Raw genomic sequence first — 17,940 nt, 5'->3', positions numbered from 1 at the left:
AAATCTAGGTGATAAGTATATGGATGTTCACTATAAAATTATTTCAAGTTTGCTGTATGTTTAAAATTTTTCATAATAGAATGTCGGGGGTAGAAAGGAGAATCTCCCTCAGAAAAAATATCCACATTTGCAAAACTGATCATTTAGGGCATGGTCATTTTTATAGAAAAGGATTTACCTGATTTATTTTTAAACAAGTCCATCACTCCTGAGGAGTGCAGTACATTAATGAAGTGGATGTAATCCTTACTGAAATTGTATTAGCAGACTCTTCATTCCCAGGGAGAGAGGGAACATGAAAAACAGAGATGTCCAAAATTTCAGAGAAAATGAGACCAGGTTGTGACGGTTTTTAATATAATGTCCCAAAAACTCACAGGAAAGAAAATATTCCTTCAGTTTAAAATGCCTGCTAAATTCTGCTTAAGTGTGTGTGTGTGTGTGTGTGTGTGTGTGGTTTACATTCTCTTCTGTGAAAGTTAACATGATTTATTTAACAGAAAGTGGACTGATGCAAATCTGCACATTAAAGTGGGTTGAAAAGATCTTGTGTGCAGAATTTCCTTTATGAGGGAACAAGAGCAAGAGACAAAAAATGCAAAAATGTAGGTGAGGAGACACCTTCTAAATGTAGGGTGGGAGGGCAGTCACTGAGGTTCACACTGCTGCGATCAGTCTGCACAACTGGACTGTCCTGTTCTTGCTGCTTCTGCTCAAAGTCAGAAGACAAGAGAAGTGCAGTCTGGGCTCTCCCTCCCCTGCTTGGACTAATGATACCGTGGTATGGCATGGCCTGCAAAGTGCCTTCCAGTCTGATCTGCTCCTCCATACAACCCTGTTATAATTCCCATCTCACACAGGAGGGGTATTTTGGATGCAGAGGCTCAGCGAGAGTCAGAGAGGTCACACAGCCGGGCAAGGGTAGAGCTGAGCCACACACTCACATTGCCTGGCACCTGACTGCTGTCTCTACGAAGACCAGACCTCAGTGTCTTGGTTACTTACTGCACGTGCTCTGACTAGGCATGAGATTTCAAGCTATTTCAGCATAGGTTTCAGCTGTGACAAGACAGCTCTCCTTAACATAGCCGAAGCCTTTCAGAATACTCACTTTTCTGCTCTTATTCTTAGAAATTATACCTGGAAGGCACTGCTCTCTGTTGCTCTAAGTAGAATCACCTCTACCTCTGACTTGACTAGCCTGTTGCCTGTCTGGCAGGGGCAAGGCCATGGTACTGCTACATGGCTGGGAACTGTGTGTGTTTTAGGACTTGCATCTACTAGAAGGCCAAAAGAGGCCCTTAAAGAGGCCACTCTCTAATAATCAGTACCTGATGGGCCAAGAATGTCTTCGTGTGATGGAGCTTTGCTTTTCCCTACAGGACTTGCTAAGCAAAGGAGAGGTTACAGTATTGTCAGAAGTGATCTAGTTATGGAACTGTAACTAGAACACCTGCTCCCTATGTTTTCATACTCAGCATTACGGGAAAGATAATCTTTCTAGCCCTGAACACAGGGAAACAAATATGTTGGGAACTTCAAAATGGCAGGGAAAACCTTGCCTTTTTATCCAAAGGGATGTTTGGAGAAGAGTGATCAGAGTCTTCCCCCACCTCCTGCCCCCTTGGCTGATTTCATAAAGGAAAAGAGGGAGGAGAAAAGTCTGTCAGGATTTCTCAGATGAAAAACACATCCACGCTGACAGAAATAGACTGTTTTCTATTAAGGAATCTGGTCATGGTAACAATTATATTTTTGAATTTATCATCATGTTTATAAAATGATACTCAAGAAAAGATTATAAAAGGTTTTGTGAACAAATTCCTCCCGCCCAGCTCTCTTCGGGAATGCCTCAATAAGCAACATTAGCCATATTGCTGATGTTTTTCTGTTGAACTTTGACAGGGAGATTTTACCATTGCTGCAAATTGAAGGAGAGGGTCTTCCTCTATTTTCCAATTTGTGATATTAGTGTTTTCTATTTATTAAGTTCTCCATGCCACCTAGTGTTTATCTGAAGAAATACCATATTCTTAGGAAGTACCCCCAATCCTGTGCAGAACTTCAAGTTCATGTTGCAACTCAGTTACACATACATACATAGACATGCTATGTGTGACATCTGCTTGGATGAAAAGTTGGCAATAATCTTCATAATTTCACAATTAAACACTAATACAGGTAACTAAATTCTCCTTGAAGAAAACAGCAGCTTTTTTCTTCTATAGGATACACTGACATCAAAGAATCCTAGAACGGTCATGGTGGAAACGACTATCTGGACCCTTAGTCTATGACCAACCCACTGTTGTACCAGGAAACCCTTGTCTACAATGCAGTGTTTCACAAGAACTTCTCTGGAACTTCAACTTTGCTCTTTGTTTTTTTTATTTTAAAGTATCTAAACTGCACTGCAAGAAAGCCAGGGAGGTCCTGAAAAACATTTCAGCATCTCTGTGTTTGCCTCTGTGTGGCGGCAGCATACACCAGGAAGCAGTGGGCAGAGAAAGCCCGAGAAAGAAAGGGCCTGCTTTAGCTCTGGCAGATGCTGGCCCAGCAGCATAATACAGGTCTTGCGGCTCACAGAGTTCTAGCTGGAAGGCTTGATTGAATTCCTCCTCCTTCTTCCTATCTCCGTCCAAAAACAACAAACTCTAACAAACAATGCCCATGATGTTGGCAATAGCAAAGCTGTCCTTTTCAAAATCTGTGTTCTATCATTTGCCTTCAGTGATTACCAAGGCCTTCTAAACGCCACCAAAAGCTGAATGAGAACTGGCGGGGTATGGGGGTGGGGAACAGAGCTGTAGGAACTAAGACCATGTTTTCAAAGGGGCCCCGGCAATCCTGCAGAGGCCCTTCTCTGGGTTCACAGAAAGTAGTGGTTGTCATAATTCTGGCAAACACATGTCCTGTATTTTATACAACAGTCCCGATTTCAAATATTTCCTTTTGCCATTCATGTAAGCACACTCAGCCTGGTCACATCACGGGTCCTGATTTTTTTTGAGGGGAGTGCTTGGAAATATGCTCACTATCTCTTTAGGGCTCATAAAGTACAGTCCTGTTTCTGCCACCTTTTGGCAAACTCACTCACAGTTGTCACTTCTCACAGGGGCCTGAAGGGCCACAGGTTGCTGATAGGGTCAGGGCTTGGGAAGTCAGCTGCAGGCATAAGAGCTGGCAACCTTGATTTACACATTTGGAGTCTATAAAGCACATTCACTGGGCTAGTAAACATGAAGTGGATCTTAATTTGTTTTGGGGGGTTTTTCCCCCTGCGTTTGCCGATCTGGGCAGTCTACAAATCTTACTGCAACAGACGAAATACCATTAGCGTGACTTGATTAAAACCTATCTGCAGTGAGACAGGGAGCCAATGATCAGAAGTGTCTCTGTGCATGGCCCCAGAGGATATCACCAGGAGGTGAGAGCTACATCTGACAAACTCCACAGGCTCTGGACTTCTTGTCAGTCCTGCCGAGTACGGCCAACATTCCTGCTGACCACACAACATATTCGACGTCCTTAATTGGAACTTTGTCACCCTAACATGGAGACCTCAGGTCCTGCCTAATCCTCAGCTTTGTTAGAGGCCTTAAAAATGGGGGACCTCAGGCCAGCTTGAAGGGAAGTGGTGCTGGCAAAGTGGGGGGAAAAGCCAAGGAAAGAGAGAACAGGAGCAAGGGCAGAAGGAGCCAGAAGTGGAGGGAGGTAGAGGAAGGGCACGCAGCGCACCAGAGCAAGAGGTCAGAACTGAGAAAACCCTCGGACCAAAGCCTCAGGGTCAGGGAGGGGCCAGGCAAGACGGGGAAGGAGACCAGTGTTGGCCAGGCCTCCCAGGCCTTCAAGCCATACCCCTAATCAAGTCTCTCCAGCTGGATCTAAGGAAAAAGATAAATGAGTCGGCTCTTACTTTAAATATTTTAATTTCTTTGAGTTGCATCACCACCACCTTCTGTCTCACTGTCTCTCTTTCCCTCCTCGTGAGTCTCTTTCTTGCCGTTCCTCTTGCACTCTCATCTCATTAGCATACGCGCCACCCCATGCATATCTTCATTTCTTCCTACTTTCCTCATCTGCTAGCTCCTCAACCACTTTCTCCCATCCGAGTACTAACCACGCCTGACCTTGCTTAGCTTCCGAGATCAGATGAGATCTGCACATTTAGGGTGGTATGGCCGTGCAATGCAGGTCCTGCTGAGGACCCCCACCATTGGCTGCCTCCTCTAGACTAAGTGACATCAAAATAAAAAGCAGAACATTCCAAACTGATATTCTTTGTTTAAAAAAATTACTACAAAAATTAAAAACCTCTAAAAAACTATTTGCCTAACTTCTATTCCCTGCACTTAACTTCTGAGGCAGGGGTGGGGGCTATACATCCCTTTAGTTTCCCTGCTCCATTACATTGACAAAATAGTTTCATTTAATGTTACCTTAGATTCATCTGGAGTGAACAGAATTAGATCCAACTCTATAGCCATCTCTTATTATGATGGAACATTCAAGGGAAAAATTCGTTGAAAGGAGATTTTCACACCATTGGGAGCAAATGAGTCCAAAATGGAAAAACTTGAGATATCCCAATCTTTGACCACCAGAGTCACTGACCTATTCTGTGAGATTCTGCCTGGAATGAAGCCTGGTCCTCCAGAGTTAGGAAAAAAGGGAAGAGGGCAATTAGATGAGAGGCTCTCTTGGGTCTAAAGATCCAGCTGACTGTGCTCACACAGTCCCTAAAGGGTAGGGAAGGGCCACTGAATAGGGCCCAGCTCTATGGCCCTTATTCAGCAGTCCCACTCAGGCCCTATCTCCAGCTAGCGGGAGGGGCCGTGGGATGGGAGAGTAGTGGAGGGAGTGGGAGTGGGTTGGAGGGGAGGGTGTGGAGGGCAGTCCCTGACAGCTATACTTTGCAACTGGGTTATAAAGCTCCAAAGCTTTGATCTTTTCTTCTCGTCCCTTCATGTTTAATCTTGTGTTTCTAATTTCCTTCTTCATTGCATATTTGACAAACCCAACTACTTCAGAATCTAGGGAATCTTGTAAATAATGTACTATATTTCCTCCTCCAAACCCAAGAGGCTTGGGCACATTTGACCTTTGTGGTTTGCACAAAATCACCACAGGCCCCAGAGGAATATCTACATTTGCAAAAGTCATATAATCGTTGAATCTCATGCTGAAAGGAGCAGTTGAAATCATCTAGTCCAGCCTCATCATTTTATAGATGAGGAAACTGCTGTTCAAAGAGGTTGGAGGGCATGTGAAATGCCACAGGCTGAGATCCAGGACTCCCAACTCCCAATCCAGTTTTTTAATGGCACATACTTCAAGTGGTTTGAATCTATGCCTGATTGGGGAAATATGTTTAATGGGCCACAGTCATGCAATGAACTTTCAGAGAGAATATATATATATATATCCATGGATATGTAACTTTCATTTAGGATCCAAAGAGAAACATCAGAACTCCCTACCAGGTTAGTGATTCATGAAATCCCAGCCAAATCCCCACGGGTGCCATTATACAAGACCTCAACAAGTGAGAAGTCTCATCTCTGGCCAAAAGTTGCTACTGTCATCCTTCTAGGAGTAAAGCCACAGAATATTCTATGGGCTGGCCACTCGAAGCCCATAGCCACTCTTATCTGCACAGCACCAAAAAGGCAACAGTGTCACTGAGGATGGTGTCTTTGGCTCTGACATCAGCTTTGTCTCCACTGGCTCCCCCAGCTCTCCCACCTTCCTGACAGAGCTGCTCCGATCTCTCTCCCTCCCAGTGAGGGAGGAAATGGAGGCTTAATAGGGGCTTTCTCACTCTTTGTCAGCCTTAGATAAAGAGATGGAGCTGACACGTGATCCATCTCCAGTGGTGGCCCTGTTTTGGTAAGGTCTGATGCCACCCCAGCTCCTCCTCACTTTTTCCTGTACCTTTCAACTCACCCCTCTTTCTCAGTTCAACCTTCCCTGCAGGCACATATCTTGTAATTGCCTATGCCAGATGGTGGTATGCAGGTGACTTTATCCACACCAAGCTCATGGCACCTTATCTCTCAAACCCTCCCCTTAGGAGAAGGGCATCTGCCTGTGAATTTCAAAGCCTAAAATTACCCAATAGCAAAAATCCTGGTCTTCAAAGGTGACTCATGTAGGCTCCTTCTTGAGTTAGAGCAGCATCTAACCTTGGGACATCTGGTCCTACCCACCCCATGACCTATCCTTGGAGGACAGTAACTCTCTATAGACAGCCATAGCTATACAGAGCTGTATACATTACAGAATGATAAACCTATGTTCATGCCAGAAAACAACTTACTTCTATTTATTCATTCTGTCAATATTTTATTTACTTATTCACTCATTCATTCAACAAACATTTACATGTCACATGGATGGCTCCCTGAAGCCTTGCCTGACCAACTCAAGAGCCTTCCAACCTCTAGGCCATGTCATCACATGATCCTTTTATTTCCATTATAGCATTTACCATAATCAGAAATTATCTTACAGATCGTGTTACTATCTCTCTCTTTCAACTAGAATGTAAGCTCCCTGAGGGCAGAGGTCTTGCCTGTCTTGTTCACAGCTGTATCCCAGCACCTATGTTCTTCCCTCTGACATCTAGAGTTTAGCACAGTGCCTGAGATATAGGAGACAATTAAATATCGATTGAAGACTGTGCAGCAGCTTAAAAGAATGGGGAGAGTTCTATATGTACCTCTACGGAAAGCTCTCCAAGCCAGAGTGTTGCATGACAAAAAAAAAAAAAATCTGCCTGGTCTGATATCATTTAAGTTTTAAGAAAACATTCTAAACAAAACTACAGATTTCTGGACATATACACTCCTATGTAAATGCACGAAAAGGATCTGGATAAAAAGGAGGGAACACTTGTAAACTCATTCTGTGAGGTCAGCACTACCCTGATACCAAAGCCAGACAAAGACACCGCAAAAAAAACTACAGACCAATATCCTTGATGAATTTTAATGCAAAAATCCTCAACAAAATACTAGCAAACCAAATTCAATAGCACATTGAAAGGATTATACGCCATGGCCAGATTGGATTGACACCTGGAATGCAAGGATAATTCAACATATAAAAATCAATTAACATAATATACCATATTAACAGAACGACAGACAAAAACCACATAATCACCTCAATTGATGCCGAAAAGGCATTTGACAAAATTCAACACCTTTTCATGATAAAAACAATCAACAACCTAGGAAAGGAAGGAAACTACCTCAATGTAATAAAGGCTATAGCTAACATCATATTCAATAGTGAAAGAGACTGAACACGTTTCCCCTAAGATCAGGAAAAAAACAAGGATGCCCACTCTTGCCACTTGTATTCAACATAGTACTGGAAGGCCTAGATAGAGCAATTAGATAAGAAAAAGAAATAAAAGACATCTAAATTAGAAAGGAAGAAGTCAAGTTATCTATGTTTGCAGATGACATGATCTTATATGTAGAAAACTCTAAATATTCCACATTAAAAAAACTGTTAAAACTAATAAACAATTTCAGCAAAGTTGCAGGATACAAAATTAACACAGAAAAATCAATTACATTTCTATAAACTAAAAATGACCAACCTGAAAAGGAAATTAAGAAAACAATCCCATTTACACTGGCATCAAGAAGAATAAAATACTTAAATAAACTTAACCAAGGAGACAAAAGACCTGTATACTGAAAACTAAAAAAAAAAAAAAAAAAAAAAAAATTGCTAAAATAAATCAAAGAAGATACAACTAAATGGAAGACATCCTGTGTATGTGGATTGGAAGAAATAATGTTGTTAAAATGTCCATACTACCCAAGAGATCTACAGATTCAATGCAACCCTCAACAAAATGCCAATGGCACTTTTTGCTGAAATAGAAAAAAAAATCCTAAAATTCATATGGAATCTCAAGGGACCTCAATTAACTAAAACAATCTTGGGAGAAAAAAGAACAAAGTTGGAGGCCTCACATTTCCTACTTCAAAACCCACTACAGAGTAACAGCAATCAAGACTGTGTGGTATTGGCATAAAGACAGACATATAGACCAATGGAACAAGATATAGAGCCCAGAAATAAACCCTTGCATATATGGTCAAATGACCTTAGGCAAGGATGCCAAGACCATACAAGAGGGAAAGGATAGTACCTTCAACAAATGGTGTATGGAAAACTCGACATCCACATGCAAAAGAATGAAGTTGAGTCCTTATCTTATACCATACACAAAAATCTTACCTTACCTTACACCATATACAAAAATTAACTCAGAATGTATTAAAGACCTAAACTTAAGACCCAAAACTATAAAACTCCTAGAAGAAAACATAGATAAAAAGCTTCAACACAATGGATTTGACAATGATCTCTTGGATATGACACCAAAAGCACAGGCAATAAAAACAAAAATAGATATATGGAACTACATTAAACTTAAAAACTTTTGTGCATCAAAGGAAACAATCAACAAAATGAAAAGGCAACCTATGTAATGGGAGAAAATATTTGCAAATCATATATCTGATACAACTCAACAACCAAAAATAAGCTGATGAAAAATGTGCAAAGGATTTCAACAATTCTCTAAAGAAGATATACAAATGGCCAATAAGCATATGAAAAGAGGCTCAACATCAGTAATCATTAGAGAAATGCAAATGAGAGCCGCAGGGAGATATCACCTCACACCCATTAGAATGGCTACTATCAAAAGAACAGAAAACAACAAGTGTTGGCAGGGATGCAGAGAAATGGGAACCCTTGTGCATTGTTGGTGGGAATGTAAAATGGTGTAGCTGCTATGGAAAACAGTATGGTAGTTTCACAAAAAATTAAAAATACAATTACCATATGATCCAGTAATCCCACTTCTGGGTAGATATACAAAAGAATTCAACATAGGATCTCAAAGAGATGTCTGTATACCCATGTTCCTTGCTGCATTATTCACAGTAGCCAAAAAATGGCCTCACAAATGTCCAGTGACGGATGAATGGATAAACAAAACGTGGTATAGCCATATAATGGAATATTATTCAACTTTAAAGAGGAAGGAAATTCTGACACATGCTGCAACGTGGATGAACCTTGAAGTCATTATGCTAAGTGAAATAAGCCAGTCACAAAAGGACAAATATTGTATGATTCTATTTATATGAGGTACCTAGAGTAGCGAAATTCACAGAGACAGAAAGTAGAAAGGTAACAGTTGCCAAGGGGTGGGGGGAGGGGAGAGCGGGCAGGGGGAAATAGTGTTTAATGGGCATAGAGTTTCAGTTTTGCAAGAAAAAAACGTTTTAGAGATCTGTTGCACAACAATGTGAATATACTTACTGCTGAACTGTATACTTAAAAATGATTAAGATGGTAAATTTAATGTCATGTGCTTGTAATCACAATTAAAAATAAAACTTAAAACAGAAGGATTTGGATAGATATGGAGGGAATGAGACCACAAGAATGAAGGGGAAATGCTGTCCTGTCTCTCTCTTTTTTTTTTAATACAATGAAACAGTTTTCGGGTATTACTTGTGTAATTGAAATAGTTGTTAAAAGCTTTAGAAAAAAATTAGAAAGGGCCCCTGCCCTGGAGGCATTACAGAGGGTAGTGAAGGAGACAGACATGGAGACAGAGCATGTGCTGGGCGGCGTGGTGGGCACTGTGGGAGAAGTCTGCACCAGGTCCAGCGGGCATGGGGAGGGCAGCCGCTCCTCCTGGGCAATCATCGGAGGAGTGGCCAGTGGGCAGCTGACCAAAGACAGGTAGGTATTCGTCTGGGGGAAGGCCAGTCTAGGTCCCAGAACCACACCATTCAAAACCTTCCACATTACTTCCAGAGGATCAGCTGCAATACATATTCAAAACACACTTAACTCAAATAATGCCATGAAATATGAGGGGGGGAAGAAGCCTTTTAAAGATCGCTTTGAAAACGGTTGATAAAATAACTAAACTAAACGTCAAGGAATGCTAAAGCCCTAAAGCTTATTATATGCATACACAAAGTGATCTAAAGCAGAGGTGGGGTATGCCAGACCCCACAAGCTGGTTCCAAGGTTATTTTCATACAGTCATTAGGTTTAGCCTAACAAAACGACTACAGAGAACTCCTTGGAGGATCCGCTGAATGAGTAAGAATGATTTTTAATCAGCATCTTATTTTTTTTACGTCAGTGTATACGTCTGCAGTGCTTGAGGGGGGTGACACATTTGTTCTCTTTAATTCATCCAGGCATTTGGGTTTACACCATTAATTTGCTCAGCAAACCATTTATTCATTGCTAGAACAAAAGAAGCTTTAACTCAACCCTTGTCCAAAATTCCAATGGAAAAGGTTTAAATTAGAGGGACCAGCATACAGTCAAGATATTTATCTAGTCAATTCTTAGTTAACTCCCCTAAGGAGAAGGGAAGTGTTCGCTCAGAGTGCTAAAAGCACTTAGCTCTCTTTCAGGAATACAATCAGTGAATTTTTCTTTTCATCATCCCATTTGCCTTTCCTGTTTTGTTTTCTTTAGGTGAAACAAGAAAACCAGTTTGCAGTCCCCCAGTTCCTCAGGGGCTAGAGTAACAGAAGAAAATAGCCGAATTCCAAAGCCTAACATTCCCAACGGGCTACCTCGCAGCTTCAATTGCTCACAGGGACCCTGTGAGCTCCTTGCTGCCTCTGACATCTCCAGGTTAGGCAAGGGAACGCCAGCTCTTAGGCTACAGCTCAAGGTTATTTTCAAGAACAAATTTTTCAGGGATTCAAGTCAGGGGCAGCTCTACTTTAGTCTGGAGATCTACCTCAGTAATCCCAGCCCCCTGGGAGCCAACCCAAGCATGGCATCTTCATTTAGGGAGCATTATAACATTGTGGTTAAAAGCATGGTCTTTGAAGCCAGTCTGCCTGGATCCCAGCTCTGCCGCTTGCCAGTTGTGTGACCTTGGACAAGTCACTTCACTTCTCTGTGCCTCAGTTTTCTCATCTGTAAAGTGGGCATAATGATAGTTGTGCATATTAAATGAGTTCATGTATATAAAGTGCTTAGGTTAATTTTAAAGCTCTCAATGTATGTTAGCTCTTTATTGGTTCCTCCTTCCATTGGATCAGCTTAGCACCTCCAGGCCTCCCCAAGGGCTTCATGGAGGCTTCAACCTTCTGGAGGCTATGCAGCCATGGGGACACTTGTCACATGGTATTGCATGGTATTGTTAATTTGTCTGCCTTCCCCACTAGATTGTGAGCATCTTGAGGGCAGGGCCAACTCTTATTCACGGTTATATTCCTAGCACCTAGCATAGTCCCTGGCGAAAAAAAAAAAAAAAATAGCAGCTCAGTGAAAGTCTTTGAGTTAAGCTCTTTTGAGGTTCTCTTAATTCTTAAATCAAATTCTCAATTCTGAACTCAGCAGTAGCCCAGTCAGGGGCCCCAAGTGGCTCCTTTCGGAGGTCAATGACCCTGTCTCCTCATCAGGTTCTTCTGTGAGTGGTGGGGGTGAGTCACGGAGAGTACCACTACTGGCCCATATGATGTCTCCCCCAGAGTTTCACCAAGTACCAGGAAGAAAACCTAAACAGTTACCGCTGATGGACACCCATTTTTCTGTAAGGTGCTTGAGAAGTAGATGACAAAGGAGCGTAGGCATGGCAGGGTAAATAATACCCCCTCCAAAGATGCCCACAGCCTAATCCTCAGAACCTGATACTTTGCATGGCAAAAGGGACTTCGCAGATGTGACTAAGTTAAGGATCCTGAGTTGAGGCGATTATCCTAGACTATCCAGGTGGATCCAATGTCATCACCTGGTCCTTATAAGAAGGAGACAGAAAGATCAGAGTCAGAGAAGGAGACACAACAGTGGAAGCAGAGGTCAGAGGGAGATTTGAAAATGCTGCATTTCTGGCTTTGAAAGCAGAAGGAGGGCCATCCACTAAGACATGCAGGCAGCCTCTACAACTCAAAAAGGGAAGGAAACAGATTCTGTGGTGAAGCCTCCAGAAGGAACACAGCCCTGCCGATAACTTGATTTTAATTCTTCTGACCTCCAGAACTTTAAGATCATAAATCTGCGTGACTTTAAGCCAGTAACTTTGTAATAATTTGTTACAGCAACATGAGGAAACTAATAAAGTAGGTGTTAGGAGTGGGCTGGAATGCCCTCTAACGGGTCTTGTTTATGTCTTTCTAAGAAATAAGTTAATAGATCATTTCCATGATTTTACTCCTCCAAATTGGAATCTCAGAGGTGGTGGCTGGAGGCAGAAGTTGTAGTTGATAGGAAATATCTGATGTCTCTTATTCAGTTTGGAACTCAGGACCATCTTTCAGCATTCCAAATGAAGTTGCTTCCCCCAGCCTCTCCTATACTCTTCCTTAGAAAGCATACATCACATCATTTTCTTATTCCCCTCCTCAAAATCACTCAATGGTTCCCCATCACCTACAGGATAAAAGTTAAACTCTTCAGCACTCCATTCAAACATCGGGCCCTCAATAGCCTTTCTGGACTTGCCTTTCACTATTTCAAGCCTCCCCACACCCTGTGCTCCAATCACATGGAGCTTCTTGCTCTTGCCTGGTCTTGCTCTGCGTGGTCCCACGTCCACCCTTGTTGCTGTTTCCAGGGGGAAGCTTACTCCCTCTCTCCCCTTCTCACATTAAGCCGAGGCACTGGATCCCCCAGTAGATTACCAATACCTCCCTTGAGCCCTTTTGCACACTCCACCTCGTTAGATATTTACACATTTGTCTATCATCCTAGAACATAAACTGTGGGGACAGGAACAATAAATAAATTTATAATACATACATAAATTTCTTGAAGATGTCTTTCACCTCTCACCACCACCATCTCCCCTACACACACACACACACACACACACACACACACACACACACACAGAGCCATACACATAGCAGTCCCGCATGGCCGTACATATAGTAGTCACTCACTCAATGCTAAAAGAAGAAATGTGTTTTGGGGTCAAACACGACAGAGTTGCAATGGACCAGTATCCACATTTCTCAAATACTCTTTCCACTCTGCTAAGAAGAAAAGGTGAGGGCCGGCCCCGTGGCTTAGTGGTTAAGTGCATGCGCTCTGCTGCTGGCGGCCCGGGTTCGGATCCTGGGCATGCACCGATGCACCGCTTCTCCAGCCATGCTGAGGCCGCATCCCACATACAGCAACTAGAAGGAAGTGCAGCTATGACATACAACTATCTACTGGGGCTTTGGGGGAAAAAATAAATAAAATTATTAAAAAAAAAATAAAAGGGTGGCAGGAGCCAGGACTAGGAGTTGGAGAGGTCTGGGTTCAAATATGTGTTCTGACACACACTAGCTGTGTGACTTGAGGCAACGTACTGAACATTCTTGTGCTGCAGTTTCCTCATTTATAAAATGGGAAGAAGAAGAATACCTTCCCTTATAGGACTCTGGTTAGTGTAATGAGAAAATATGCTCAAAGCCCTTAGAACAGTATCTGGCACAAAGGAAGCACTATACATGCCAGCTGTTATTGGTGGTAGGATGATGATGATGATGATGATGATGATTGTTATTAACATTATTTTTACTCTATAAGCCTTGTCAGCGTGGGCTAGTCCCTTCACCTCCTAGTGGCCTCAGTTTCCTCATCTCACCATAATAACAGCCCATACCTCTTAGGTTATTTCCAGGGTTACACTTTATTTAAATATGTGAAAGAATGACTTGATTTAAAAATGTTTGTCAACTTGAAAGTATTAGGCAAATGTGAGGCAGCCCGAGTCTAGTTCTGACGTTGCTTTACCACGTGCCTCTTCCTAGCACACAGCCTCCCCCATCACCAGAAGGGAATCTCAAGTTAAGGAAAATTAATAATTATGATAATTTCCAAATAATTTTCTAAATAATAGTAATTTCTAAGTCTTTTCCTTCCACTGTATATCACAGTGGACTTATCCTTATAAGAATGCCCATTTTGTGAACAGCCCAAGGGTTTTTTGTAGTTTTGTTTTTTTTTAACGTGAGATTTGACATCAGGCTCAAAATGGAGACGGTGGGAACTTTGTCAAGTTCAAGTCATCTCTGCAGCACGGCTGCTTTGCTGTTTTTAATGAGCTGGCGTCCTCCTTTTGAGACAGACTGAAGTGAACTTGGATCAGACCCTTCGTCCTGAAACAATGCGTCCTACCTTTGTTGAAGCCCAAAGAGCTTTTCTGTGCAAAAGCCAGTGTGTCTTAACAAATGGCATTCCGCACATTTTCTCGAGCCTCGGCTCCAGCCTCAGCGGGATTCCACTGCATTCTTGGCAGTCCGGCTCCTCTCCTCTGGCAGGGGGTCAGCCTGGGGCCACTGAGGTCAAGGAACCTCCACAGGCTGCCCCTGCCTCAGAGGAGGCGGACAATGCAAGCCCCCACCGCAGTGCTTCCTGCTGCAGCAGCTTGGGCCCGTGTCTGCACAGGGGCCCAGGGAAAGGGGCTCCCGGCCTGCGGAGGAGGGAACAGCTTCAGGCTGCACTAGAGATGGCAAGGAGGAAGCAGAGTGGGATAGTCTCCATTTTATTTCATGTTTTTAAGGAGAGGATTCCTGTGGGAAGGGGCTGGGAGAGTTATACTTCCTTAGGAAGGTCTTGCAAGCAGCCCCGGCTGTGGGAAATGCACCAAGTGAGCGTTACTGCTACCGCGGTCCCAGTCAGGGCTGGACCTCCTTGTAAGCTTATGAGGCCCATCAAAAGGCCTCCTGCAGGAAGGAAATACTAGGAGCAGTGCTTATGTGTGGGTAGAGGGATTGTGGGTGAGTTTCTTTTTCTTCCTTTATAGTCACTGTATTTTCTCATTTGTTTTAACAATGACTACGCATACTTGTGTAACAGCGTGTAACAACCCCACCCTTAACGCCCCTTTCCACTGCTGCAGCTCTAGTGTGTAAAATTTCCCACAGTCAGAGTTGGGATAAGGCTCCGATTTCCAGAAGGCCTCTTTTAAAATCCATGAGTAGGGCCGGCCCCGTGGCTTAGTGGTTAAGTGCACCAGCTCTGCTGCTGGTGGCCCGGGTTCAGATCCCGGGCGTGCACCGACGCACCACTTCTCCAGCCATGCTGAGGCCGCATCCCACATGCAGCAACTAGAAGGATGTGCAGCTATGACATACAACTATCTACTCGGGCTTTGGGGGAAAAATCAATCAATAAATAAAAATTATTAAAAAAATAAAAAAATAATAATAAAATAAAATAAAATCCATGAGTGTGTGTGAAGTGGGCTGGGGTGGGGATAGAGGAGGTTTCACATTTGAACACATTAGCACCCATTAACTACTGCCCAGGGGTTGGGTTGTCTGGTCTGTAAGTCTGGAAGGCTGGACCCTGGACAACAGGCCACAGGATAGAGAATTTCGGGTTGTGTGGGGCTAGGAAAGTGGTGTTGAAAGGAGAGTGGAAAGTAAAAGGCAAAGCATAAGAGCAAATACTGCGTGCATGCGTGTGTATGCGTGTGTGCGTGCACGTGCGCATGTGCATCTGTCTGCCTGCCTGCCTCTGAAAGTAAGAACAGTCATACCATAAAGGAAGAGTAACAAGCTGAGATAAGAATCCAGTTTTGTGGGGAAAGTTTACGAAGGCAGACCAGAAACTATAACCCTGGGGCATGGCTGTATTTCCTCATTTGTAAAATGAGCAGGTGAGGCCAGCTCTGTTCAACAGTGTTTTCACTGGCCACATGTGGCTACTGAGCACCGGAAATGTGGCTAGTCTGGATTGAGATGCGTGGTCAGTGTAAAATACACACCAGATTTCGAGGCTTAGTATGAAAATAAAAAACGTAAATGATCTCAATAATTTTTAAAAATATTGATTACATGTTGAAACGATAATATTTTGGGTATATCAGGTTAAAGTAAATATATTACTAAAACTAAGTTCACCTGTTCCTTTTTTCTTTTTAATGTGGCCACCAGAAAATGTCAATTATACATGTGGCACACATTGTATTTCTATTGGGCAGCACTGGGTCACAGAGCTGTCTTTGTGCTCCTTAAATTTTCCCATTGAAACATCACTCAAAGCTTACACAAGTGCCACTGACAGGGAGAGGGGGAGGCTGGTTCAGAGCAGGGGATTTCTTTGAAATCTCATGTTTTCAGGTTTAAAATGCACATGTGCTTGTTTTAATATAAAAATAACAGGTATAAAAGAAAAAAAAAAGAGTTCTCTCCCTGCCTCTGCTCTCAAATCAATATCTTTAAGTAAGAAGACATAATGTTTCTCCAGTGGTTTCAAGCCGCACCCCACCCCCAGCACACTATCCTTGAGTCCTGGGGGTCTGCGGACCTCAGTTTGGGAAGCACAGGTGGTGATCTCTAAAAGGACCCCTCCATCTTCCACTTTCTAAAGGAGACTCCTGAGTTCCTAATTGCCACATGTCTGCTTTTGTTCTGAGGTTCTCACCTTTGCTCCCCACCCCTTAAACTTCCCGAGGCCCTGGGAGTGGATTGAGCCAAGTAGAAAGGACCGAGACAGCCTTTCTCTCTCTTTTGTAGACCCACAGAGCTAAGCACACAGGTGCCCCATAAATACTTGTCGTATTGAATAGTTCAGTAACCAAACTGGGGACCCGGCCCTCCTTCCGCAGCCTGGCTGGCTCCTGCTGCTGCTAGTAGTGTGAAAAGTCCTTTCAAAATGGTCCTGCATTGAAAATTAACTAAGGAAGAAAGCTGCCTCCAATCCTTTGGGGGAAGCGGACAGGGTAGAAACCAAACGATAAACAGGTAAATGAGGTAAGAAATCAATCTGGAACCAGCATAATTCAGAAAGTCATGTGATGCTCCATCACCAAACTAGAAGGTATCCCTTATCGAAGTTACACCCCAATTAGTGGGGTAAGTCAGGATTGATCACTTGCTGAGCAGATTTCACATTTTCTCTTTCCTAACCCTGTATGAGCTCTCCAGTGAACCTGGCCACCTCATATTGACACCTTTCCCACTTTAATATTCCCTCTCAGACTAACAATTCTAACTGCCCTTCACTCTCACAGATGCCAACGGTGTTCAGCTCTGGGCCACTCGTCAGGCTGCAGCCTCCCCAAACCTTGGTGCAAAAAGATCACACAACACATTCTCGAACAGAACCCTTGGAAGTTACAAATATTTTCTTCTGAGTGACTTGATGACTGGCCTTGAATAAGCCTCCACGTGGGGCGCAGTTAAACTACCATCACCAAAGGGTGTCCTTGCTCCCTCAAGGAGTCTGCTTAGATCACTGTACCCTTCTCCAGCTCCCAGCCCATGAAAAAACAGGAGCTGGGAGCTGGTGCCTGTTGTGGCAGGGGACCGGGGGCTTGAAGTTGTTTCCACAAATGAGAAAACCAGGACTGCTTGCCCCGCTTACATCACAGGCCTCATACTTCCTTGGGGGTTCCTCTGATTAGAGACTGAGGGAGCTGCTTCTGGGTACAGAGTTGGACTTACCTTGAGGCTCAGATAAGGAAACCCCTGTGAGCATGCTCCGTGGATCAGAAGGAACTCGCTCAGCTGTTCAGCAGTTCTGGCAACTCTGAAGGGCTGCCGCCCTTTGGTTTAATGAGCTCCAGCCAGCTCACACTGCCGGGTCAGGTGGGAGTTCAATACTCACTCAGCTGGCTCCCTGCGGGGACACAAACTGAAATGCCCCCGGGTCAATGTGGTCCCTTTCCTGTTAACAGAAAGCAAACTTGAAATTCACAAGAAAACTCAAATTCCATGAGTGCACAATGATTGGACAAAGGCAGTTGTCTTTCTCCTGCGGTCAAGGAGGATGTTTAATGGAGTAACACAGGAAGTGTCATGGTGTTCATGTCACTTAAATAATTCCCATGGATCCAACTAGGGTTAAGCTTGGTCACATTTCTAGGAAATGGAGTGCTTCTTTAATCACAGAATATGTGAACTGGAAGGGGTTTTTGCTAGC

General features: G+C 43.3%; 1 long non-coding RNA gene across 2 annotated transcripts in view; it reads right to left on the bottom strand.

The window, feature by feature from the left end:
* LOC147911771 (uncharacterized) overlaps positions 1-17,677 on the bottom strand; it is a 41,336-nt gene extending 23,659 nt beyond the window's left edge. For both annotated transcript variants that reach the window (XR_015550368.1, XR_015550366.1), the window contains exon 1: positions 17,463-17,677. This is a non-coding gene — a long non-coding RNA (uncharacterized LOC147911771). The remainder of the gene's footprint in view (positions 1-17,462) is intronic.
* Positions 17,678-17,940: the final 263 nt, after the last annotated feature.

This window comes from Ceratotherium simum, chromosome X, assembly GCF_057802395.1.
Source record: "Ceratotherium simum simum isolate JZ-2026a chromosome X, ASM5780239v1, whole genome shotgun sequence".
Lineage (NCBI taxonomy): Eukaryota > Metazoa > Chordata > Mammalia > Perissodactyla > Rhinocerotidae > Ceratotherium > Ceratotherium simum.
Note: the sequence above shows the minus strand (reverse complement) of the source record. Positions and strands in the feature narration are given on the sequence as shown.